Source organism: Desmodus rotundus, chromosome 4 (assembly GCF_022682495.2).
Source record: "Desmodus rotundus isolate HL8 chromosome 4, HLdesRot8A.1, whole genome shotgun sequence".
Lineage (NCBI taxonomy): Eukaryota > Metazoa > Chordata > Mammalia > Chiroptera > Phyllostomidae > Desmodus > Desmodus rotundus.
Genome location: NC_071390.1, coordinates 57,445,528 through 57,471,084, shown reverse-complemented (window position 1 = coordinate 57,471,084; position 25,557 = coordinate 57,445,528). Strand labels below are relative to the sequence as shown.

The following is a 25,557-nucleotide window of genomic DNA, read 5'->3' as shown; positions in this document are numbered from 1 at the left end:
GCTTGCAAGCTTGTTAGTGATGAGGAACTCACTACCTGCCCGGAAAGAGCTTAAAAAAAATCTCCAGACAGCTCAGACTCTTGGGAAGTTAAACTTGAGGATGTGAAGGAGACAGTGTGATTGCTGCTGAGAGGCTTGAGCTGTGGGCCAGTCCACTGGGAAAGACTGTCTTTTCATTGTAGTTTGGAAAGTGACAGGGCTGACCCATCACCCTGGCTGTCATTCTGAATTATAACAGAACTGGAGAAAAGATGTCCTCCAACCAGTACCACCTCCTTGACTTACGACAGCTAACAAGGACCCAAGATAAGCTTTCATTCATTCACTCAATAAATATCAACTAGGGACTTACCATGTACCAGGCACTAGTATGTGGTAGTGAACAAGTATAATCATTTACTATTCTGTTCTAGTCTGCCCTTCACCCATTTAACAGGTGGCAGAGCTGAGTCCTGGGAAAGGCAAAGACTTGCTCAAAGTCACACAGGGAACCAGGGGTCCTGGGTAGAGCCTCAAGTGGGCTGCTGCAAGTGCTGGCCATCTGCCAGCATCTGGAAAAAAGGGAGAAGGCCACTACCTGCCATTCCTGACCCTGGTGTTTCTAGGACACCAAGGTATTGATTACCAGCCTCGCCTTAGAGTGGATTTCTTTTCTTTTCTTTTTCCACCAGGGTTTTCTGTTTCTTTCTTTCTTTTCTCTTTTTTTTTTTAAAGAATATACTCCAAGCTGCTCCTATGATTAATTACCAGCTGCCTAATGCTCCGCCACTGGCAATTTCTGGAAAGGGAATGAATTACCTTGAAAAACATCCGAAAAGAGAACCCACCGTGAAGGAGAATTTCAAAGGTTACCTCACAATTAGCAGTGGGTTCCCGCAGCCTTATTGAGTTGCCAGCAGGCCCTCCAGGGAGGGGCAGGCTGCCAGCTTTCAGGGGCCACCCCTGGCTCTGAGGGCAGCCAGGCTTGAAGGTCTGGGCAAAGGCTACTAGGCAGAAATGGAGGTGGTTTCCTGAGCATCTACTGAGAATCTGCCCAGTGGCTCCACCCCTGGCCTCTCAGGCATCCCATGATGCTTAATTCCAAGGCACCATGGTTCAGATCCCCACTCCACCGCTTACAGCTCTATGGGTTTCTTAACCACTTTGGGCCTCTGGAGAATGAGGCATTAAACACAACCCCTCAGGGTAACTGTGGGGGAAATATGTATTGAAGGTGCATAGTACCTAGTACACAGTAGACTCTCATTAAGCCGTACCATTTAAAAATATACCAGGCTTCCAAGCATCCTTACAACAGTGTTCTCAGCTATGTTGGTATAATTATCCTCATTTTAAGATGTTAACTGATTGTCCTAGGAGGGAAAGGACTAACCCAAGGTCACACACCTGACAGCAGGAAGGAAGACCAAATCCTGTTCCCTGGTTCCAGAGTGAACAGAGTGAAGCAAGGAGGATCCCCAGGGCTCGCCTGGCCCTGCCTCTCAGCACCTGGGAGCAGTGGGGGCTGAGGGGAGAAGCCGAGGGCAGCAGGGGGACAAACCAGCAAGGCCTTATCCCATGGCAAAGACTCTGGCTCCCCCAGCTGGGCCATAGAATCATGGTACAAAGGGGGCCAGCCCAAGTGAGCATCTTTGTGAAGGCTTCTCGTCTCTGGGTTGGGAGCCACTAGGGGGATCACACAAGTCACCCTTTGGCACAAGGCCAAGTGTGATCAACCCAGAAATGCCGATTCATGATAAGACACGCTGGTGTCTAGGCCAAAGGCCTGCCTTCGAGGCTCAGCCTCAGGACCTCAGGAGCTCCTTGGTAGCCCAAGCACCCCTCTCAGGCTGGAGGGCCACTGTGTGTCCATCCTGGCATTTGTTGGTTCCTGAGGAAACTGAAGCATGTGGGAAGAAGGAAGGCCCCAGTATCCTTGAGGAAAATAATGACATATCTTGAGCTTTTACTGTGTGCTGGGTGTGTCTGTGCAGGTGCTGCAATCCCAAACCTTCTTTTATAGGCTGGTAAACTGAGGCACAGAGAAACTGCACGAGGTCATGATGGATAAGTGGCTGAGCTAGGATTTGAATGCAGGCACTCTGATACCAGCGCCCAGAGATGTGTGAGTGCTCATGGGCACACCTCAGCCTATTTGTGGGAAAGAAGAGGATGAGGCAGCCACAGTACCCATCTCAATAAACAGGCCTCCGCTCACCTAGGTCTCCTCCTGCGTGGCTGCCCAGAGCACGAGGCCCACGTGCCATGGGGTTCAGAGTGGTATATAGACAGGGCTGCTATGCCAAGGCTGGGAACACAAAACCTGCCCCTCTCCCTGAGTGTATCCCCCCACCCCTTCCACTGGCAGCCTCTCTAGAGAAAGACTAGGCCTATGAGGCCCCTGGGGGCTCTTTCAGGGGCTGACAAGGTCTCACCAGGGTGGCCACACCCAGTTCTGCCTTTGAGGGCTGAGGCCCCGGTCAAAGGCGCAGTGTGCTGGGGTCAGTACGTATCCCTGACTTAGGACACAGCTGTCTCTTCCCCAAGCAGCAGGCCAAGCTGATCCTGCCAGCTCAGCTGCACACCTACCTCAGTGGCCTGAGAATCAGCAGCGTCCCACGTGCCGGCCAGCAGCTCGAGGTGCCTCTGCCTCACTCCAGCTCCATCCTGCTGCAATGAGAAGGGATGGTCAGCAGGCCCACTCTTGGCTCAGTTCCTAGAACTGAGCATGCTGCTACAGCCTATCCACCCACCTGCTGGAAACTTTACTGCTGGCAAAACCGAATCATCTCCATTCCACAGATGGGGAATCTGAGGGACCAAGAGGAAAAGGGGCATAAGGATGGGGTGCGCAGATGCAAACAGGCCCTTGACTCCCCACATCTGTCAGTTACCAGCTATGTGATTGTGAATATGCTCCTGGCCTCTCTGGGTTTCAGTTTCCTCACCTGTCAAATGGGATCACAATCTCTCTCTCAGGCTCTCAGGGATTCTGGGACAATCTAAGGATATATGGTGACAGAAGCACTAGGCATTCATTCATTCACTCAATAAACATTTAACAAACACCAGAGCTGTGAACAGGATAGTGGTGCTTGCCCTGATAATGAGCAAAGAATCAAATAAGTGGTGTCTGCCAGAAATAATGAGTCCAGGGACTATGCAGCATAGACTCCAGGTTCAGGGGGGCCTCCTTGGGGAAGTAAGGTTGAAGGATCAGCCAGAGAAAGGCAGGTTGAGATGCATGGAACAGCATTTCAGGGCGAGGGAACAGTATATGTGAAGACTCCAAGACAGGGGGAAAGCCTGGTCCAGTGGAAGACTTGAGAGTGGGTACTGTAGTGGGTGCACTGGGTATGAAGGGGTAAGAGGGAGGAAGAGGCACAGACACCCCTTCCCCCAGTGGCTTGGGCTTCAAGGAAACAATGGGGCTGTAGGGGCACGATTACCTTCGTTATGTGGGGTCCAGCTGGCCCATCTTCCCCATAGGCCCCTAGTTCTCTCCCTCCCCGCCACTACCCATGGGGTCCCATGGCAGTCTAGGAGGAGCAGACCCAAAGGCCAGGCTATAGGGTGGGAACCACAGAGCCCTCATTTGAGTCCCAGCTGTGACAGCGCCCTGCTGGGGGGCTCCAGCCAATCACCACATTCCTTACACCTGTGTGCCCTGCGCTAGAAATGGGAAACCTGACTGCAGAGCTGAGCACAGCACAGGCTGAGGCCTGTGGCCAAACGTGGGAGAGGGAGTGCACACACCATAGTAAACATGGCTCCCACATGTCCCAGGGGGCTGGCAGAGGCCTCCGACCGAGACCACACCTCACTGTGCAGCAGGCAGGGCTGCCAGGGAGAAAAGCAGGCTCCCCCTCTCTAAGAGGCACCACAGCCTGGTGGTGGAGATGTGGGCTCAGGAATAAAAATGATCTGGTTCAAGTCCTGATTTCATCTTCTTACCAAGTGGGTCACTTTGGGCAAGTTTCTTAAACCTCTCAATGCCTCAGCTTCCTCGCCTGTGGGAAGGGATGCAGGGATGATGAGGGACTGAGCTGTACCAACTGTATTAGGTATATGACATGCAGGCAGCTTTCCAGGGATGCCAGCTGAAGCACAAATTACCTGGCAGGGGTTGGCACAGGGCTCTGTGGTGTGGTGGGTCCCTGAGCCCCGGGCTCCCAAAGCCACCATCCCCACCTCAGCATAGAAAAATGTCTCCATGTCTTGACCCTTTGGCCCAGGCAGTCCCCAAACTCTGCTCACCACGGGAACACAAATCGCCCTCAAGTTCACTGACTCCTGCTCTCCAATTTTACAGAGGAGGAAACTGAGTCCTAGAGAGGGACAGTGACTGTCCCCATTCCAGGGTCACCCAGCAAGTCAGTGGCTGGGGCAGAAATGGAATGAGCCTTCTGCTTCTCTTTTGCCCCTAGCTCGGGCCTTTCCTAACTGCAAGCTGGCCCACAGACCCGTGGACAGAGAAAATAATTATTTTGGCAGCTGAGACAGAAGCCAGGGCCGGAAAGTGCTCACTCACTCCGTGAGCATTGTCCAGGCCTCAAGGAACGACGCCCACCCATCCTGCCTCTCAGAGGCGACCCGGCTCACGCTGTGCATGTGCGCCTCACTGCTCCCAGCCACCCAGTTCTTTGGGGTGGGCTTGTGCAAAGGGACAAACAGGCCTGGCCAAGGTCACATGGTGAGGGCACCGCACCAGGGGCACCAAGGTGTGGTTTGGGCCCTGGTGGGGGACGGACCCCCTTCCTTTTGGATCTACATTGGACCCCCACCTGAGAGAGACAGAGGAATAGGATGCTGGCCTTTATTAGATGTATAGTGGGTTCTGCCTGGATGTTTCTTTAACCATTGGTAAAAGGCTATGATGTAGAAACTAAGCTAGAATCTCCAAATTATGCTTGAGGCCCAGAGAGGTCCCATAACTTCCTAAGGTTACACGTAGGTAACAAGGAGCTGAAGAGTAATAAGAACAGAGCCGTGATATAAGCAGGTGGTCTGTTCCTACTCGTACTCTGCCCACTAAGGCAACCAGTCAGGGAGCCCGCACCCTGCCCAGCCCTGGAGCTGCTCAGCAGTGCTGCTCGGAACCAGTGCTGGTCACTCAGGCTTCCCTGTCACCATGCTGGGAAGCCCCTCACACAGGGTGCCCAGTCAGGTGGGAGTAGGGGTGGGGGACTCAGGCCTGGGTCAGGCTGTGAAGACAGAGGCAATATCATTCATCCCTCACTCGGTGACCTTAGGTGAGGTCACACCTTGTGCAGGCTTGGCCACCTGGTGAGACCAAGAAGAAGAGACAGTGGGATGAAGCAGGTGTCCTGCTTAGAGCCCGACCAGACCACAGCCATGAACAATGTAAGTCCACTGCAGGGAAGTGTTTTCTGCTTAAAGGGCACTAGGAGCCATGAAGTGGGTGTAACCTGAGCCTCAGGGCCTAGTGGGGGTGGTGGGGCCACCCAGTTTCCCCTTGGGGTGGTGCGCTACTGCCCAGAGGGTCCTGTGGGCATCCTCAGCTCAGGATTCTCACTCTGGGGGTGGATAGAGGAGTGGGGCCCTGACTGCAGGGCGGCGTCTGACTGTGACGGCAGGACGGGGCAGTGTGCAGACTACAGGCTGAAACCTGCTTCACTCTCACCGTGTGTCTGAGCTCCCTGGCCAGGGCAAAGCAGTAATGGGCACCCACTCTGCAGAGCAAGACAGGGTCTGGGACATGGCAGAGGTGGCTGGGATCGGAGACAGTCACAGGACCCAAATGGGTTCTCCCCACCACACCCATCTTCCCATCCCTTCCAGCTCTTGGGATCCCCTGGGAAGAGCGGGGTGTGGGCTTGGGTGGAAGCACCAGGCCAAGCTGGCTGGGGCTGGGGCTGGCCCAGACAGCTGCAGGGCTGACCCCAGATTCCTGGAGGAGAGGTGCCTGCACCACAGAGTGTCCAGGTGCCCACCAGAAGGCTCTGTGCCAAGTGACTAGTTTTTCTCTACGGCTGCTAAGGGTTGGGAGCCCACATTCTGGGCTGGAGCCCTGGCCCTGTGTTCAGTGGTGAGGTCAAGGGGAAGGGTGGGGAGAGCTGGGTTTGAATCCCTGCTTGCTCTTTATGCTGGGTGATCTTGAGCAAGTCATTGGCACCTCTGAGCCCCCTTCTTTGCTCTAAACAAGGGCTAATTGCTCCTCCAGCTACTCACCCGCAAGGGGAGGCTCTAGGCTGACCCATAGATCCTGACCTTGATCTACCCACAGGCAACTGGGGAGTGGGTCAGACTACCCCAGTGAGGTCCATATGGCAGGGAGCTACAATGATGGCACCTGTCAAGAGTTCAGGGCTCCTGTCACCTGCTGCTAAATCACACAGAAGTGCCCCTGGTGCCCTGGTGGCTGTGAGGGCTTAACGAGACTTTGGGTATGTAGATACAGGTGCCATGGAATAAGGAACAGGTCAGTGAAGATTGGCTGTTAAAGTTTGGGGGAGGGGTAACTGCTCAAGGTCATAAGTGGCCAACTGTGGGCCAGAACCCTGGTCATGTGAGCACCCAAACCAGATCTAACCTGCCGCTCCACTGACTAAACTGACCTGAACCAGCTCTGGCCACTCTGACCCTCCTCACTGAGCTGGAGCGGCAGCTGTTCCAATCCCCTTCTTACAGACAGGCCAAGCAGCTGCTGGTCAGGGTCAAACAGCCAGAAGCCCTGTCTCTGGCCCTGTACGGAAACGGTGGCCTCAGACCCAGCTCCCAGGCTCTCTGGGGTCACATGGGCTCCCCCACCTGAGACCCAACCAGGGAAGCCTCCCCTTACATGACCCTGGAGCAGGCCCTGTCCTCCCCTGGTGGCCAGTGCTGGCTCCAGGAGCAAGGCAAATATTTACCCCGATGGTTATCCAGACCTTGCCGGCTGCCCCACCTCCCGCATTCCTGGAATACATGTTCCCTGACCTCACCATGTTAGGGGTTGGGGGGAGGCATCCAGACACGGGTTAGAGCCAGACCGAGGAGTGTCCTGGGCCTGATGGAAGCCAGTGTGGTGGTGGGGAAGGAGCTACCTATGCTACCTATGGGCCCCCTTCAGGCAGCTCTTCACACCTGCTACTAATCACACACAGACACACACACACACAAGCCCCTGTGCCCACCAAGTGAGCAACTCAGTCTGTTACACACGGCAATTCTCCCACCTGCCAGGGCTCTTCCTCCCCAACCCCAGTGGCTCTCGTTGTCTCGCTCCACCCTCAGAACAACCCTGTGATCGGGGAGCTGTGAAGTCCACTTTACAGATGAAGAAACTGCCCAACAAAGACCAGAGGTCACAGAGCTGGAAGTGGTAGAACGTGCACTGCCTCACCCCAAACTGCACTATCAACAGCACCGTGTTACTCATCAGGTCCATCCTTCCATACCCAAAGGACCTCTTCCTCCAGGCTGTGTTCCTGGATAGCCCCCATGCCAAGTGATTTTTCCCTCGTCTGAACTTCCAGAATTATGGTGGTGTTTCTTTCATTTTCCTTGCATAATAAAAACTGAGTGTCTTGTTATCTCTCCAGCTGTGAGACCCTTGTCATACTCACTCCAGGCACAGTGGAGTTGAGCTCAGGGGCCTGGGTAGCACTGAATGCTCAAGGGAGGACTGAAATCCTGGGTCTTTCCACCAAAGAACAGTAGCTGCAGTTGGCCTCAAGGAACAGATAAGAAAATAGACCCAGTGAGTGGGTTTTGGGGGTTGAGGGGCCCTCCTAGGCAGGGCTACATGAGAATCACAAGGTGCCCTTAGTTAAATAATCCTCTCTTTGCTTCTTCAGAATATGTCAAGCTGCTCTGACAGCTTGCCCACTCCCAGGTCCAAGGAAGCCCAGTGCGTCAGGGCCCAGCCCCCTGCTACATGCCCGAGTTTTCTAATTGCCTCTCTCCTCTGGAATCTTTAGAAAGGCAGACTAGCAGCATTCGGCTGACCTGCTGGGGACATGGAATGCCAGGCTGAAGTGTGGGCCTGGCAAGTCTGCTGCTGCACCCTCAGGAATGCCTCCAGGTGGAAAAAGCTCCAGTGGACAGAAGAAGGCCAGTGCAAGCCAGGGCCACACCCTGACACCAGGGGTTGCCTAGAGAGCGGGAATTGGAGAAGGGTAGGGGAGCCTAGAACTGTCCTCTCTACCCATCTAACATCTCCGAGACTTTGTTTCCTCATTTTGAAAACAGGGGCTATAAACTAATTTCTAAGGGGTCATTCATTCATTTGTTCATTCCTTCCATCCATCCATCCTTCCATCCATCCATCCATCCATTCATCCCTCCATACATTTCCTTCTTTCAATAACTAATGACAGCGCCTACTATCTGCCAGAGGAGGGAAAGAAGAAGAAAGAAGTTGGGGATGGGTAGGTGGGGAAGAGGAAGGCAGGACCAAAGGCCAACCTGTTCATTTGCCCAGCCTGTATATGCTAGGCAGGTAATCCTAGCACAGATGCTGGAGGGTGTGCCTAGCTCAGCCAGGCAGCAAAATGGGGGTAAGGGGCATCATCTTCTTATGCAGAGTCTCTCACACAGGAGGGCACCCTTCCTGGGCAAAGCCCAGAGGCTTGGCAGGATAAAAGCTTTGGGCTGAAAAAAGAATTATATGTGGCCTCAGTAAGCAAGAGACAGGTGCATTCATGGGGCAGGGGCACACACAGACATATCCCTGGGGCCCCTCCAAGGCTTCACCCCATGCCCAATCATGATCTGCTATGTTCTCAAGGCCATGATGGAGTGGCACCTGCTCCAGACACGCTGTCAGGCCTACAAGGCTTGTTCACTCAGTGGGCATCGCCAGGCCTGAGGAATGATGCCCACCCATCCTGCCTCTCAGGTGCTCTGGCTCATGCTACACCTGTGTGTGCCTTCCCCCACCAAGCCATCTCAGCCCCTTGGTATTGGCCTTGTGCAGAGGCAAATGAGACCAGAGAGAGGAAGGGTCCTACCCAAACTTACAGGGTAGTAAGTAGTGGCACCAGGATTTGAACTCAGGCCCAGTCGGGGACTGGATCTAGTTTGCTGTGAGTCTGCATGACATTCCCACCTGGGAAAAGGAGATGGAGCAGGAGGCTCACTTGCTCCTGGAAGCCTTCCCTGACTACCCTAGTCAACACCTCCTAACTGGAAGACTTTGGCTCAGGCTTGTGGGCCACTCACATTAGAGGAAGAGAAAAGGGTCTCCCCTCTCTCCAAGTCATCAAATGAACAATTTCTCCTCTAATCAAGGGCAAGGGCACACATGGATTGATGGCGCACAATGTGGTTCTTATATACGAGAGTTGGGGCCTTAGCTCTGTCACTTACTGAGTTATGTAATGCTGGGCAATAAAACGTAGTCAATCTGGGCCTCAGTTTCCTCATATGTAAAATAGGGTTAGCAAGAGTCCTTACTCTCCAGAATTGTAAGGACTTAATAATATTATTCCCATATTACATGTGCACAGGAAATGCTCAATAAATAAGGGCTATAATTATTATCACTGGCTTACATTTGCTGTCAAGTGCAGACTTGGGGCTTGCCCAGGATAGAGGCACTGGACCCCTTATCACAGATATGGAGAAAGACCCAGGACTCTGGGAAGATGAGTCCTGGCATCAGGCCCCTTCTGGAGCCAACTCAGGAGCAGGCCTGTGGATCTGCTTCCTGGAGATGGGCTTCATGAAGGCCACCTACTCCCAGAACAGGGGCCCCAATCCCTTCCCACAGAAAGGTCAGGCACTGAGAACCCTCTAGGTGCAAGCTCTGTGCCAGGTGCTCCCTTCCACACCCACCCTCTCATTAGGCTCCATGGGGTCGGCACAGCCTCCCCCTTAGCCGGGGCCAGGGTCTTGCTCAGAGGGGCACCTAGCTAGAGTTGGCCAAACCAGGGCCAACTCTCAACTCTCAAGTACCCCCCCTGGGCACTTGCCACTCCCAATGAGAGTGATCAGAATGGAATTTTCTGCCGATGGCCCCATGTTAGGGGCTTTGTCTCTCACCTCTGTCCTTCTACTTGTGGTGGCCTGGCACCTGGCACCTGGCCCTGCACTGCCCATCTGAAGGCTGCCCTGGAGAAACACCCCTGGGACACCCCCAACCCCAAATCCCCTGCAGCACTAACAGGGCCTGGCAGAGGCTCTCAGGTGAGTCCTTGAAGGTCCTGAGTCCAAGCCTGCCATCTCACAGAGGAGGGGATGTAAGTCTGGAGAAGGACAAGGATGGGCCCAAGGCCAACTCTGGTGTTGGAGGTTGGACTGAGGAGCAAGTCACCTGTCCCTCCAGATCTATTTCCTCACCTGGGGCTACCCTGGCTGGAGAACTGGCAGAGCTGATATCACACCAATAATTGGTACAGGGCTGGGCAGCACCATTGGCTGTCAGCTCCATGGGGCAGCCTGGACTCCAGGCCCTGTGCTCCCTCCACTCGAGGAGGCAGGCAGGACGATCAAGAGGCTGAAGGGCACAAGCACTCCCAGTGGCACATGCAAACCGCCTAGCACCAAGTGTTCCCAATGACCCCATTCCTGGGCCAGGGGCCAGTCCCATTGGCGGTCACCCTCTCCAAACAGGCATCCCTCTGGGATTCTGCCACAGTGGGCCAGGCCAGTCTGCAATGGTGGCCAAGGCCCAGATTTACAAATGCTGGACAAAGGAAAGTACTGTTCTCGCTAGCAGGAGGTGGTGGGTCTGAGCACGGCACTGATGTCCCCCAGGCCTGAATGAAATCCTGGTTCTGCTGCTTGCAAGCCATGTGGCCTTAGCTAGGTCCCTGTGCCACCCCCACATCAGTTCGCTCAGTGGTGCATCAGGGAGGGAGAAGGTCTGACTGGGGCAAGTGCCCTGGAGGAGCCAGGCCACAGGAGCTCTTCCGGTTTGTAGGAAAGCTAGCTCTCCCCCCAAGGACAGCCCCGGATAGATATCTGCCTGTCGTCCACAGCGCCCAGCACAGGGCTTGCAGATATGAGCCCCCAGAATGTTTGCTGGATGAACGAATGAGCAGTGATGGGAGGTGTGGTGTGAAAACAGATTTAGATCACAGAACACAGCAGCTAACACTTGCACAGGCCTTACCACATCTGAACCAGGCCCAGCTCTGACAAACACTATTTATATAGTTAACTCATTCAGTCTCCACAGCAGTTCTATAAAGTAACAATGTTATCCCCATTGCACAGATGAGAAAACAGAGGTTCAGAGACATGAAGTCACTTGCCCAGTGTTAGAAAGTGGCAGAGCTGGACTGAGTGCAGGCCCTGGGCTCCAGAATCCATTTGCTGGTACACAGTGGGGCCTCCTGGAGAGCAGCCCCTAAGAGGCCATCTGGACGAGAGGTTTCCCACAGAGCTGCAGGCCCTGCCCCCAGGGTCTGAGTTAACTGGTCTGGGTGGGAGCCCTCTCAAAGCTGCCCTGGCTCCCACGTGCAGCAGGGTCTGAGAACCCCTGGCCAGCTCATCCTCACTCTTCAATGAGGGAACTGTGGTTCAGAGAGGGAAGGGACATGCTCAAGGTCTCCCTGAATGCTTGAGGGTGGGGCCTGAGACCTGAAGTCTGGTCCCCTGACTCGTCCTTCATGGGCTTTAAGCTCTTGGAAACTGCACTGTCACCCAGCCCAGCAGCCCACAGGCGCAGATGTGGGCAGGAGAACTGAGGCAGACAGGCGCAGGGAAGTCAGAGCAGCACGCAGCCGGATGACACACAGGCCCAGCAATTCCTGACTCATGGCCACCCATCCTGTGACTCCACCCACCACCAATGTCCCCACCCTGGCTCACACCCCACAGCCCACTGCAGCCACCAGAGACACCTCCCATTTAGAACCAGAAAGCCACAGAGGGAGGAAAAGGCAGTGGGGCCCCACCCAGGGCTGTGTGGGAAACCCAGACAACCCTGAGCTGGGGGTTGGGGGGAGGGGGATGGCTCCAGGACATGCAGAGGAAGCGACATTAGTGCTGACCACTGCCTCACCCTGTAGTACCTGCACACTCCCAGCTTGTGCTAGCTTTCCACCCTGTGGACCACCCACCAGTCTACAGGAGGAAAACTGAGGCTGGCTGACACCATGTGGCCCCACACCTGGATGAACATGCCAGGCTTCCCTGCTTCCAGTTCCTCTCCCTGAGAATGTATTATTCCTCTGTCCAAGAATCTTCAATGGATCCCACTGTCTGTGAGTCCAGTTCTGACCCTTCAGCCTCACATTCAAGGCCCCAGCCTGACTCTGACCTATAATCTTTCCTTTCCATGTCTGGGCCTCGACCTCTGTATCCCTGCCCACATTAACCCTGCTGCCTGGCATGCCTTGTCCTTGTGGCCTGACACTGGGAAGGAAATTAACACCCACCAAGGGGCTGCAGGGCTTCAGACACTGTTTCCAGGATCTTAAAGACTCCTCACAGATTCTTAGGACACTGGCTCTGAAAGACCCATATGACAGATGCAGAAGCTGAAGCTCAGAGGGGTGATGTGTCCCTGGCCATTGGAGGTTGAGCTGTCACCACCTGCAGGGAGGAGTTTGGGCTGCTGGGAACTATGGTCTCCCCTGTTGCCGACAAGCTTTCAGCTGGCCCGAGAGTTCAGGGTGGTGCTGAGCCTCTGTTAGCCACCCAATGCCATGGCGACTTGGGGATACTCACCTTGGCATCCTGACTCTCCCTTTGGCCCGTTTTGGTAAGCAGTGGATACCCTGGGCTTCAGCCCCAGCTGATACGAAGCTGGGTTTGGGCTGGGGGCTGCCCAGCTAGGGGAGGTATCATGAATCAGAGAAGCAGTGCAGTGTGGTAGCCACAAGCACTGACTCTGGGGCCAGCTGGTGGGTGTAAAAACCAGTGTAACTACCTTGGGCAGGTTGATGCACCTCTCTATGCCTCAGTTTCCTCCTCTGGAAAGGGGAAAACAGGAGGAGTGATCTCTTGGAGTTGCTGCGATGATGACCATGAACTTCTGTAGACAAAGTATCAGAGCAGCACCACCACAGGGTGCAACTGAAGTATTTGTTGGATTAAGTATTATTACCATGTTCCTTCCTGCACCTTAGGCTCAATACCACAACTAAAAGAAAAGGCAAGGCCTCAGGGAGGGAGAAAGATTTGAGGGTGACAGAAGAGCCTGCCCCTCAGCATTGCCCCCTCCTGGGTTCCAGCACACAAATCTGCTAACCTGGCCCACATGCCTGATCAGAGCGGAAGCTTCCCAGCTCCTGGGAGGGGGGAGGAGGGAGGAGGGAGCTGGAAAGAGGGAGAAGGGAGGGCAGAGATACCCAGCTTTGTCCCTGTGTTGTTGGAGATGGGATGACCCAGAGAGGGGCCATGCCAGCATCATCCCATCCCCATGGGGACACCGGGAGTCACCCATGTCTCTCTCCCTGCCTCAGGGTCATCATAGAGAAAGTGCCCTTGGCTGGGCTGGAGACAAACATGTGTGGGATATATGACAGGAGTCTGGTTAGTTCTAGACCTGGTTGTCTTTATAGGGCACAACATTCTTCTACCCCTAAGCCTTTTTCCCAGGGGATGCTCCACAGCTAGACAGAGCTGCTTCTCCCCTTTCTTCCTACAGATTAGGACCAGAGTAGATGAGTGACTTGCTCAAGGGACCAGCAAGATGGTGGTGGATCCTAGACCAAAACCCTGGTTCTCTGGTCTGCCAGGCATAGTCCCACCATGAGGTTTCTCTTTCCAGACCCCTAAGGTGACTGACTGAGTGGGAGAAGATAAGTCACCAGCATGTGGGCGGTGAGGACTGGGTGTAGGTCCAGAGCTTCCACCTACAGGAGGGGGTCAGAACAGGTCAGAGGCAGGGCAGGGCAGCCCAGAGCCAAGGTCCAGCTTCCTCTCCCAAGAGGGCATGATTCCTGGCAGCAGCTCCCACAGGAAATAGTAGAAGCGCCACCCTTGGGGACATGGGGTGGGACAGGGGGTGCCTGGGCAGGGTTTCCTGTTGTGGGGGTAGTGACCACTTACTGAGGCCAAGTGACCTGTGTGGCTGTGGCCCTAAGGCCAGGCCAGCACTGGATTTCACCTCATCCCTGGCTGGGACCCAGGCCACCCTGAGTCCCATCCTCCAGGCCCGCCCTGGCTTCCTGTCCCATAGGCCCCACCCAGCTCAGGAGATAGGGAGGGCCCTGTGGAGGCCTCCTCAGAAGTGCCGAAGTTTTCTGGAGCAGGAGTGGGCAGGCTTCCCTGGCCTTCTTGGTGGCCTTTGGCCTCTGACCTCTAGAACTCCAGCTATTTGTTTTCCAGCAGAGGCCTTGGCAGAAGTACCACTGGGATTTTCTCCTATGAGCTCAAAACTTCAGACAAGGCTGAGCAGGGATCTGCCCCCCACCCTCCACGAGCAATCAGATCACTGCCTCCCCCAACTCTGGGCAGAGGGGCAGTCTCATTTCTGAGCCATACCGAAGGGTCTAGGACAAGGGGAGAAGCTGAAGTGGAACACAGTTCAGACCTCCAAGGCAGAACTCACTAGTGGTCAAAGACACGCAGCAGCTTGGTACCTCGTGCAGAGGTGTGGCATCCTAGCTGGGCAGCACAGCCCTCACACTAAGGACAAGGTAGTATCGAGCACTTAGAGACTCCTTCACCCCACCTAAGCTTTGCATGCCTGGATCCTTAAAGTGCCATGAGTCTGGGTGAGATGGGAGCTAGGCCCAGGGTGCTGTGGGGCCACCCATGGTCTCCAGGTGAACCCAACCATTCTCCATGACTCGGTAGCTGAGGGCTCACTGGTCCACCAGTGGGGATATGCTGGGAGTGGAGAGGTTTGTGGCCTGGCCCAGTGAGGGGAAGAGGTTTGAACAGAGGCCCCGAGTCCCCACTCCCACCCCTCCCGGTTTCCTCGAGGGCAGGCTATAGGAGGCTGTGGAAGCTCAGGCCTCTCTGAAGGCTGCTCTGCAAACACATGTCTCAGAAAGCCAATAAATAGTCCAGGGAGAGGAGGACCCTTCCAGCTGCCAGCATGCTCACCATGGACAAAAGCCTCTTATAGCTCAGTTTTGGAGAAGAGTGCAGGTGGGAGGTGGTTTGGAGCTGAATGGGCTGGCCTTGCCTGAGATCACCTCAGGGACAGGGACAGCGCTGGGATCTAGGTCTCCTGCCTATAACATGGGAGCTCAAAGACCTCCCCATGAAGGCCATTGGTCAAGCTCACAGCAGTTCCTGGAGGGCCATGCTGGGAAGGTGGGCCCAGTATAGGACACACCTGTCCATACTACTCCAGTCAAACAGGCTCCAATGGGTCTGTCTATGGATTCAGCTTGATGCTCTGCCTGGGCCTGGATGGAGAAAATCTTGAGAGGGACGAGGTCAGGGAGGCTAAATACCTAAGGTCTGTGGGCCTGTAGTGAACAGAGTAGAAGACAGAAGCCAGACTTCAGCCCTGCTGGGCGGCCAGGGCACCAAGAAGTTTCTAAGACAGCCATGTGCAGTATTGAGTCTCTTGACCCTGGGGGCATGCAAGCCAAGGCCAGGACACAGAAGCCTAGGTGGCATTCTGGGACTCTCCCCTAGTAGCTTTATAGCACTAGGTATAGCAGTAGCTTTTCTGGCACCCTGGGCCAGAATCCACATTTAGTTTTGGGTGGCAGGATGGTTGGCCTAGGTCACCAGCTCAACAAGTGGCCACCCCATCTCCATCCTTTTCCTGTATAGGAGTTTCCCAGCTGTAACAACCTTGAGCTCATGAGCCCATAGGGTCCTTTCATGTTGAACACCCTCAAATTCCATCACAAGAGAGACAAGGTCTTTCAATGCTCTGTATTGCCCTGATGCCAGCTCTCTGTGCCCCTCATCCTGGGTACCTGGTGTATGAGACACCAGCCCTTTTCGGGAAAAGTATGCCTAAGCTTCCCAAAAACCCAGGGCAGCCTGTGGGGTATGTTGAACCCTGTTCCCCACCCAATGGCTGCCCTCTCTTGGCTTCACCTTAGCCTGGACCCTCAGCCCATCTGCAGATGTATTTGATGTCAGCTTGGCAGGAAGCATCTCCAGGGCTAGGGATGTGACTTTTACTTAGCACAGGCCTGGCACAGACTTGGCTGCCAGGAAATGTTTATCAAAGAAGGGAAGAGGGAAGAAGGGAGGGGCACAGACAGACACAGGATGCAGATGGGCTCTCAGAAGCATGGCCCCCAAAGACCACTACAGGCATCCTCCTCCTCCAGGCCCCAAGGGCACTGTGCCCTCTATAGCTAAGCCATCTCACACAGGCCAGGTAAACCTGGAGGAAAGTGGAAGGAAGCCCTACCATTTTCCCTGAGGTTTTGCTGCCCAAATGGGCTTGGAGAAGGCCCCAGATGTCTCTGTACTCTGCCCATACCTGCTTTGGAAGCCTGGCTCCAGCTCTCACCTGTCTGGAGAAAGGGGACCCTATCCCCAGCTGCTCAGTCTACGATGGACTCACCCTTGCCTGTTGTCCCCTGCCTGGCTCTGGGGTTTCACCCTTCTGGAATGTCTTATGATCAGGGTCTTTGATCTATGAAAAATGGTCATGCCCATCCAAAAGGAGGAAAGTACATCACAGCTATGGGGGTTCCACGGAAGTTCTGGAAGAACTATGTCCTGACAACCCTACTCCCCTGCCCAGCTCAGGGCCTGGCACACAGTAGGCGCTGAATCTGTTGAATTAACCAGTGGCTTACTGGATGCATGGGGGAAGGCCTGACTTGGACTCTCCTGTTGAGGGGCCAGGACTCAGCAGCCACTCTAGGGGACACGACAGACAGTGGTCATGTCCACATGTGCCCCTCCCTCCGGCCAGGCTCTGCCTCTTCAAGTTCCTCATGGACAGAGAATGCCTGCCCTCTCTGTTTTAGGGCTGGGAGGGTTCTCTGTAGTTAGCAAGTCTAATATCTTTTCTTGACAGATGAGGTGGGGGAGGTACAGGGAGGGCGGGTGATCAGAGCAGGGCCATTCCCAGGCCAGGCCTCCTCATACCAAATACAGAGGCCCAAGAATTACAGGACCTAGCTCAGGGCTACCCTCTGTCCTGGGATCCTTATGTCCACCGCCCACACCAGTGTGGTCCCCTCCCCTGGCTCCATGTCTTAGCTGCCTGGCTGCAGCCAGCCTGAACTGCTTACTTAAAACAAACAGGGAAAGTGGCCACGTGACTGGCTAAGGTTTCTTAGACCAGGGACATACAAACACACACACGGGCGCACGCACAGCTACTCGCTGCAGGTCAGGTGGTCATGTGGCCCAGAAGGGCAGCAGGGACTGGGCCAGCTCAGGTTTCATGTCTCTGAAGGACAAGTGACCAGCCTGCCTTTCCTCACCCCAAAGAATGCCTTCTCAGAACACTCGTTTTCTGCTTCCTGGATGTGCCAGGGACATGCTGGCTGGGAACTGAGAGGCATAGGGGGAGAAGTGGGGGAAAGAGGGGAAGAAGCATAGGCCTACCAGCCCTCTGTCTGGTGCTTTCCTTCCGCCCTCTCCACCCAGAGGGCAGATGCCCACTGGGAAACGGTGGCAGCCCAGCAGCTCTGACGGCAAAGAGAATCCCAGAGCCCAGAGCTTGGATGTGGGGCAGGCGGGAAGCTGAGGCTTTGTCTCTGAGTGAAACAGAGACAGACCTGTCAAGGCCTTGTACCCGGAGCAGCGGTTTTGCAGCTGGACTCCATGGCTCAGGCCTGGAGGCATCTAGGGGATGAGAAAGGGTGGGGAAGGGGGCTTAGTCCAACTAGGCAAGCTCAGGTTTGACTTTGGTCTGTTGTTTGAGAAAGGTCTGTGGGACAGGGCCTTGGGGGCTCTTCTAGCTTTGGTGGTCGGGGGGCAGTCTACATCTCAGACGCTCACACAGAATGGCAGGTCTGTCATCACCACCCTAACTGAGACTGGACCCCTAAGGGAGAAGGAGGCCACATCTCTTGATAGGCAGAGCTGAGACCTGATTCTAGAGGACCACCGCCATCAGCTCTGTGGGGGTCTAAGTGGGCTTCCATTCTTCCCTGGCTTCAGGCCTGATCCCTAGGAACCTAGCAGCACAGCGATTCACCTCGGGCAGTCTGCAAAGAAATGAGGTGCATGGCTGAGAGCTCTCAAATAAAGAAACAATTCCGGCCAGGTCTCTGCTAAGCCCTTCTTCTTATGTTGTCTCATTAAATTCTCACCACAGCCCTACGAGGTAGGTAATGTTGTCACCCCATTTTATAGATGAGAGATGAGCAACCTGAAGGCCACAGGGTCATTAAGGGGTGGATCAGGATCTGCACCCAGAGAGGCCACTTCATCCATGTTCTTAACCAGTTCCCAGTGTACCAGAGGCAGGCCCGGGTGCAGGCCCGTCCTTTACAGAGTTCTTGACCAGGTTTCCAAGGGCTAGACCCGGGTTCTCCAGGGGCACACACCCAGCCAGCCCCACCTCTTGTTTTCCATCTCCCCCATGCATCCCATACACACAGAGGAGCCCCTGCACATGGTTCCTGTGAAGGGCTCTAGGGTGGAAAAGGAAAAGATGGAGAAATAAGGGAGAGGAAAATGTGGGGGAAGGGGTGAACATAGGTACAAACAAAGAGAGCAAGTGAGCTAGGGTGGGGTGGGAGAGGGTGGAGAGACAGAAAAAACAGAAACAGAAGAAAAGCAAGAGAGAAGAAGTGATGGAGAAATAGAGAAGAAAGATGGGAGACAACACTGGGAAAGAAGGCAGGAATGAAGGAGGGAGGAGAAGGAGGGAAGAAACAAAGCCAGAGAGAGCAGAGATAAACAGAAGGGGACGAAGGAGCAGCTGGGTGAAAGAAGGGAAGGGGAGGGGAGGGGAGGGGAGGTGAGGGGAGGAGAAGAGAAATGTTCCATAGGGAAGGGGCAGGGGATGAAGGAAGCAGGATCGAAGTAGACACACAGACAGGCAGGGGGGGTCCGGGAGGGAGAGGGCCTTGGAAAACTGATGGATAGATAGATAGAGAGAGAGAGAGAGAGAGAGAGAGAGAGAAAGAGAGAGAGAGAGAGAGAGAGAGAAGCACACCCACCGAACATTAAATACCTAACAGGAGATGACAAATCAAATGGGAATTACTGCGGTAAAAACATAATTAGAAACTTGATTGAAGTTAAACAGAATTTACATAACACTGCAAATTAACTTTACACGGAAACTATTCACTGGGAAGGCAATGAAAAGCCATTTCATTAGTAATCTATATTTAAACAATAGGCACAATGGAGCCTTCTGATGAGGAACTTGGTGCCTTTAACCTGAGCGAATGCCAATGTCCAGGGGAGAGCAGAAGGCAGTAGGTGCTCCAAGAGGAAGTGGGCAGGGTCCAGGACAGGATCCCTCTGCTTGTTCATGGGGGGTGGCGGTGGGTGGACACAATAAGCCAGATCAGATTCTGGTATAGTTTCCACCCTTGACTTGCTGTGTGGCCATGGCCAAGTATCTTACCCTCTCTAGCCCTCCGTTTCCTTGTTTACAAAATGAGAAGCTGGAGAGGTAGTTTACATGAAGGTGCCTATAAATGTGGACACTACAGTAGAACCCGGATGATGGGGGAAGGCAGCAGTAAGAATGCTTGGGATTCAGACTGACTGGTTCACCGCTCTAGCCTGCCACTTATTAGCTGTGGCATCATGAAAGCTTCTTCCTCTCTGGCCCTGATTTACCCATCTGTTCAGGGGGGATAAATCTACTCCTGCCCAACCTCACACAGGCAGTGGGAGGATTTAGGGAGAGATTGGGTGGGGACAGGCTTAAAGAAAAGTGAGTCTAAGGCACAGGATTACTTGTCTCATCCGCTTGGCACACTAATTAGATTACGCACGGCAGCCTGATGGAGCCATGCATCATCAGAGTGGTTTCCCGTGGCTCCCTGAGTCCCCGAAGCAGTCAGAGGCACACATCCCTGAGAGACTGCAGGGTGGGGTGTGGGGAGGGGGGGCTGGTCACAAAGTCCCTGCTGGGCTCCATGCTATTCTCAGTGTGGAGAAGCCTCCCAAGTCCTTGCTACATCCCAGCCCCATCAGGCTGTTTGGGCAGTGGGGCTAGACTGTGCCTGCAAGCCCCTGGCAGACTGCATGCTCTTCTCCCACCTCCCATGCCACCTGGAGCATCGTGCTGATCACTTGGCCCATCTTCAAGGCTCATTCAGGGACAGCAGTTCCTCTCTGAAGCCTCCCCTGGCTGAGTCGTGGTCACTCTTTCCACTGAGAGCTAAGTGCTAAGCGTGAAACACCACAAACACACAAGGGTGGACACCTACACCCCTACCCTGCCAGACACACACATACTTGCCAACCAAAGGCAGTAAGCTTGGCTGCTCCAACTGGTAAGCGCTAGCAGGCAGCTCTGACACACACTCACAGACCAGGAAGTTCCTATAGTTTCTTTAAGATAAAGGGTCCAGGCAGTGCTTAAAGATTCAATAAGAAGGTTTGGGTGCCCTTCCCCCTGCAGAGAGCTACCCCCCTGGAGCCCAGTGTTTTCAGCAAGCACTCCAGACAAAGGGGAGGTCTCAGGGACCCATGAGCTCCAGATGGGAGGTGGGAGGTCAGGAGAGGTAGGTGAAGCTTCTCAAAAGAAAGTGCAAAATATGTAGACATTAGAGCAAGGGGTTCAATCAGTTCAGCCCAAGGACTGCCCACAAGGGTGACAGGGACAATCCTCGTCCTGGGCAAACCCACCACCCAGTCATGGGCCTTTGCCTCTGTGTGGCCAGGTGTGGAGGGGGAAGCTGGTCTGGTCCCTTCTCCCTCTCTACCACCTCTTTCCATACATGGCTCATTTACTGAGCCCTCTGAGCCTTTGTTAATACTGTCCCCTCTGCCTGACATGTCCTCTCCCCTCTTTGCCAGCCAAATCCTCCTCATCCATGAAGAGCCTGCTGTCTCAGCTCTCTTCCTCCCTCCCTGGCTGCCCCTTTCCATCTACTTACTGCTCCCACCCTATCTTTCCTCCCTCCAGGGACTGGATGCTGGTGACTCAGACCCAGGCTGTGATCTGCTTCATCTCCACTCCCTCCCGAGGTGACCTCATGGCTTGCAACACCATCTATACATGACAGCTACCACATATATATCTCTAGCTGGGATGCACTCTGCCTCCCAGACTCATCTATCCAACAGCCGACTCAACCTTTCCACTTGGAAGTCTCAAAGCCATCTCAAACTTAACTTTCCTAAATGCAGCTCCTCAGCTTCCTTCAGCCCTCCCCTGCCATCATCCCTGGCTGAGTGAATGACCACCTCTGTTCTACCAGTGGCTCCTATCTCAAACCCAAGAGCTTTCCTCTATTCTCCCACTTTTCTCTCCCTGTCTACCTCTAATCAACCCACAAGCTTGTCTGCAAGGTCTTTAAAATACATTCAGACTTTGATGGATTTCCTTCTCTCCTCCTACTACCCTTAGTCATCACCAACCCTACCTGGGTGTGGTCCATAGCTTTCAATACATCTTCAGGCTCCACTCTACATGAGTGAGTCCCCTAGAATCTCTCTGCCTTCTCCTCCTAGCCCTCACTTTACTCCAACCACATAAATTCTCTGCTACATGCTTGAACACCACAAGTGTACCCCAGCTCCCTCACTCCTTGCATTCAAGTCTCTTTTCAAATGCCACCTTGTCAGAGGTGTTCCTTGACCATACTTTGTCAAAGAACACTTTAGCCCATCCTGTAGACTTGTTACTTTACTTGCCTAACTTCCCTTCTTAAAAGTTAGCATCACCTGTCACAGTATATACCACGTTTGGGGTATTTATTGGCCATGTCTCCTCATGAGAATGTAAGCACCATGAGGAGAGGGAATTTTGTCAGTTTTATTCCCTGCTGTGTCTCCAAAACATCAAGCAGTTCCCAGTGGGAAGATTTTCTCAGTAAACATTTGGGGCATGAATAAATGAACAATGCCACCTCCCCTGGGAAGCCTTCCCTGAATGCCTGCCTGCAGAGCCAGCACATGGCCTCTCCTCTGTGCAGGCACAGACACTACACAAGCCTTGACCACTGAACTCATGAGTGGGTCTGGCTCTGGGATCATGTGTCTCCCTCCACTGCAGATTGCACCTTTTCAGGGCAGGGCTGGGTCTGATCCCTCTTTAAAACCCAGCCCTTAGTGTAGGCCTGGCCTGGTGTTAAGAGCAGCGAGGGTGTGATGTGTGAATTCATGAGTAAATGGATGGATAGAAGAATGGGTGGATGGTAGATGAGTAGATGGATGAATGAGTGAGTAAATGGAAGAATAATTGGATGTGAGGACTGGACAGATGGCTAGATGGGTAGGTGAGTGGATAAAGGATGGGTGGATGGACAGGTCCACCACAGGTACAAAATAAAGACCGGTGGTTGCTTGGGATCAACAGCTGCAGGATGGGCCAGACCAGTGTAGTGTAGTGAAAGTGCAGAAGCTGATACGGCAAATGGGAGACAGCTGAGCTGCTCTGATGTAGCCAGAGCTTGCCGTGGACCCCTGGCAAGCCCATTACCTTCCCTGAGCCTTGGTCCCATGATCTAAAAATATAGACAATAATTCTTACACAGAGCTGTCAGGGAAATCTCTTTGGAGTTTCAAATACTGCCTTAGTCACATCGCTAGTGACATACCTCTCCGGCCAAGTGTGCCTTAGAAAATCCTCTCTCCCCAAGCCATGGCTGCCCCTGGTGATCTGGAGGCCTTAATGTGACACTCACATGGGCGAGGATCCCTGGCTGTGCCCCCAGAGTTCAACCTGGGTCAGGCTCTAATATGGCTTAACTCCAAAAAACAGTCAGGCCAAACTAATTCACAGAATCTTCGAGAATTGGGGGACCCATGTTAGAGATGGACAAACTGAAGCCCAGAAGCATTTTGTACTGGACACACATACGGAGTTGTAGAGAAGCCCTGCAGCCTGGGTCAGGAAGGGCTCGGAGGAAAGACTGCTGCCCTCGCCCCTGGCCAGACCTCAGGTGAAGGTAGCAGTGTGGCCTGGGCATCGGGGCATCGCGGGTCTGCTGTTACCTTTCTGGGTCTGGCAGCTGACAGACAGACCACGGCCCTTCTCACTCCCCTCACAGCATTGGTCTGACGCCAACAGCGTCCTCCTCATCCTGGGTACACAGGGAGGGAGAGAGACAGACACGTGTGAGCCGCCAGGGACACAGACAGCAGTGCACTGTCTCCCAACTCTGTCCCCCACCACTGAGCTAATCTTGCTGGCCTCTTGGGCCACTTAAGCACTCCCCAGGTGCCTGCTTCATCACAGCTCGCAGCACTCCAACAGGCAAGCCAACTCCTCCTAGTAGGACTCTTTAAACTATCTAAGTTTTGTTTCTTCTGGGACTCAGGGGCTTTGTGTTGTCTCTTTCTTCCTGGTGAGAAAAGCAGAAAGCCATGGCCTTCCTGTGGGGCCCCCAGGCGGGGGAATAGGGAGAAGCTATCGGGGTATTTTTAGCAGGGCCTATGAGCCCCTGCCATGTTCTCCTCTCTGGGCCGTGCCTGGCTCCTGGGAATTATCTCACACGGCCGGCAGCCACTTCCAAAGCCACTCTTTGACCCCTGCCTGAATTCCTTCCTCATTATGAATTGCTCGCCAGACCTCTGACCAACACTTGGAGCCATTTTGTGTGAGCACACCTCCCCGGCAAACCCGCTTGCACCCCGCCCCTGCCCGTCTCCTCGCGCAGGGAGGGCTGGCCATTTTGCTGACAACGGACAGGGAAGGCCTAGAAACAGAGTTTAAAACAGAGAAGGGCCCCGGTCATTATTTATTTTGTTTTCCGTAAACTTCAGGCCTCTCCCGTGCCCTTCGTGCCTCCTGGTCCTGGCTGAGTCCTCACTGAGTCCTGTTTGTATGATGACTTAATGACATTTATCTTTACATCAATTCACTTTTTCTTTTAGTCCCAATAAATCTGGTCTTGTCCAAAGCAGTCATATCCATAAAATAATTGGTTTGATATGCTAGTTATATATTTCTAATCTACTTTAATAAAAATTTAACTAACGAAACTAAAATATATGTTTATTCAAGTACTAATTTTAGAATTTTTCATAAGTTACCAGAGTTACGAAGGTGAAGCCCTGGCAAACTCACTATTGTTTATTGACCCTCTTGTACGGAAGGAGAAAGAGCGTGGTGGGGAGGGATGGCTGCTTGACGGGACCCAAGAACTAGTTAGCAAATGGGGCCCAGGGAGGCAAGGGGGTCGGAGTCACAGTGTCCTGCTGGCTGTTAATGTGGCCCGTTCCTCCCAGCGCTGGGCGATACCATTCTTCTCCCCAGCATGAACTTTGCTGTGAGGATCTAGGTAAATGGCACAGGTCTTGTGAAGAATTTGGTCCCAGGATGGCATGTCCCAGCACAGGGCCGCAGGCCACGCTGAGGCCTGGGGTCCAAGATGACATTTCTCCCCAGCATTCTCTGAGGCCTCTGGACCCCCTCTCCCCCTTTCCTTTAGGCTCCACCAGGCTGGACTTGGTCAGCAGGGACTAGAAGTATAGCCCCCTCTGGTTCGACCTGGAAGCACAGGATGCACCCCTGGGCTCCACAATCTGAGCTCTTGGTCCTCAGTTCCTGAAGGTTCTAGGGTGGCCTCTGGCTCTCTATGTGCATGGGTCTTGCTGGGTGTGCCTTGACGGGTAGATCCTGGTGATCCAAGAGGCTCTACTTTGAAAGTCTCAGCCTCACTCAGCTTCTCTGACTTCTCCAGCTCCGCCCAGAAGTTGGAGACCCTGGCTAGGCCCCTGGCTGAGTACTGGGCTGCTTGCCCCTCCTGCCTAGAACAGGATGTGGGTATCAGGAGGTGAAGGAGAGTGTGGGGTCGGGGTGGGGAGTGGCCTCGGGAAGAGACTTCCTGAAGCCAGATCGGTTTACCACAGTCAGTTGGGCCCAGGACAGCACAGCTGTGAGTTATAAATGTCCCTGTCAGAGCCTGGGGCAAGAGGCCCTGCTGCCAGTGGAGGCGCCAGGGCCCAAGGCGCCCACTCCTCTGGGAGCCTCCCCAGACAAGGCCCCCCTCCAGAAGGCCCTCCCCCAGTGTCCAGCCCTCACAACCTCCAGGCTCTCTTGACTCCTCTCTCTGAGATGTTAGCACCACAACCCCCTGCCCACTCCTCGCCCTTCCAGGTGTGAATGTTGTGGTTCCAGCTACCTCCAGAGCTCTGAGGGCAGGGACCATCCTGGGCCTCCACCCTGCACAAAATCCGGGGCTGGGCACACAGCCAGCCACCCTGGTGACAGCCTCAGGGGCAACTGTTCCAACTCAGCAACCTGCTTCCCACGGCTCCAATGGCCCCTCGTGCCTGCCCACAGGGGCACACACAGGCTGGGGTAGTGGGACAGAAGGGGGCAGGGCTCCGGCCTACAATGCAAGGGCGGGGACCCCTGCACATCTAGGGTCTCCTTCAGGAGATCTTTTCTAGGGTCCCATTCACCTTGCCTGCCCTCCTCGGAGGTTCCTCAGCCTGGGCTGGGGGGTGTGGACTGCAGTTTGGGATGCTCAGTGGCAGGCCTACATATAACATGGCTCTCTACAGGGAGAGAAGTTAGGTTCCTCCAGCCCCGAGGCCTGGAAGGCCCAGGCCTTCCTTCTGCAAGGGCTGAAAAGCAGGCAGGCAAGAGCCAGCCCTGGAAATACAATAATGGTAACAGAAGTAAGCAAAGGTGGTCCAGGTTGGCAGGGCCTG

General features: G+C 54.2%; 1 protein-coding gene across 6 annotated transcripts in view; it reads right to left on the bottom strand.

The window, feature by feature from the left end:
* The window catches only part of ZMIZ1 (zinc finger MIZ-type containing 1), a 226,957-nt gene that overhangs the window by 139,542 nt on the left and 61,858 nt on the right, over positions 1-25,557 (bottom strand). For 4 of the 6 annotated variants that reach the window (XM_053922730.1, XM_053922735.1, XM_053922734.1 and 1 more), the window contains exon 3: positions 2,569-2,649. The gene's annotated coding sequence lies outside the window, so the exon portion shown is untranslated. Of the gene's footprint in view, positions 1-2,568; positions 2,650-2,732; positions 2,791-25,557 lie in introns of all 6 variants that reach the window. The other 2 variants (XM_053922731.1, XM_053922732.1) reach the window with 2 other exon arrangements.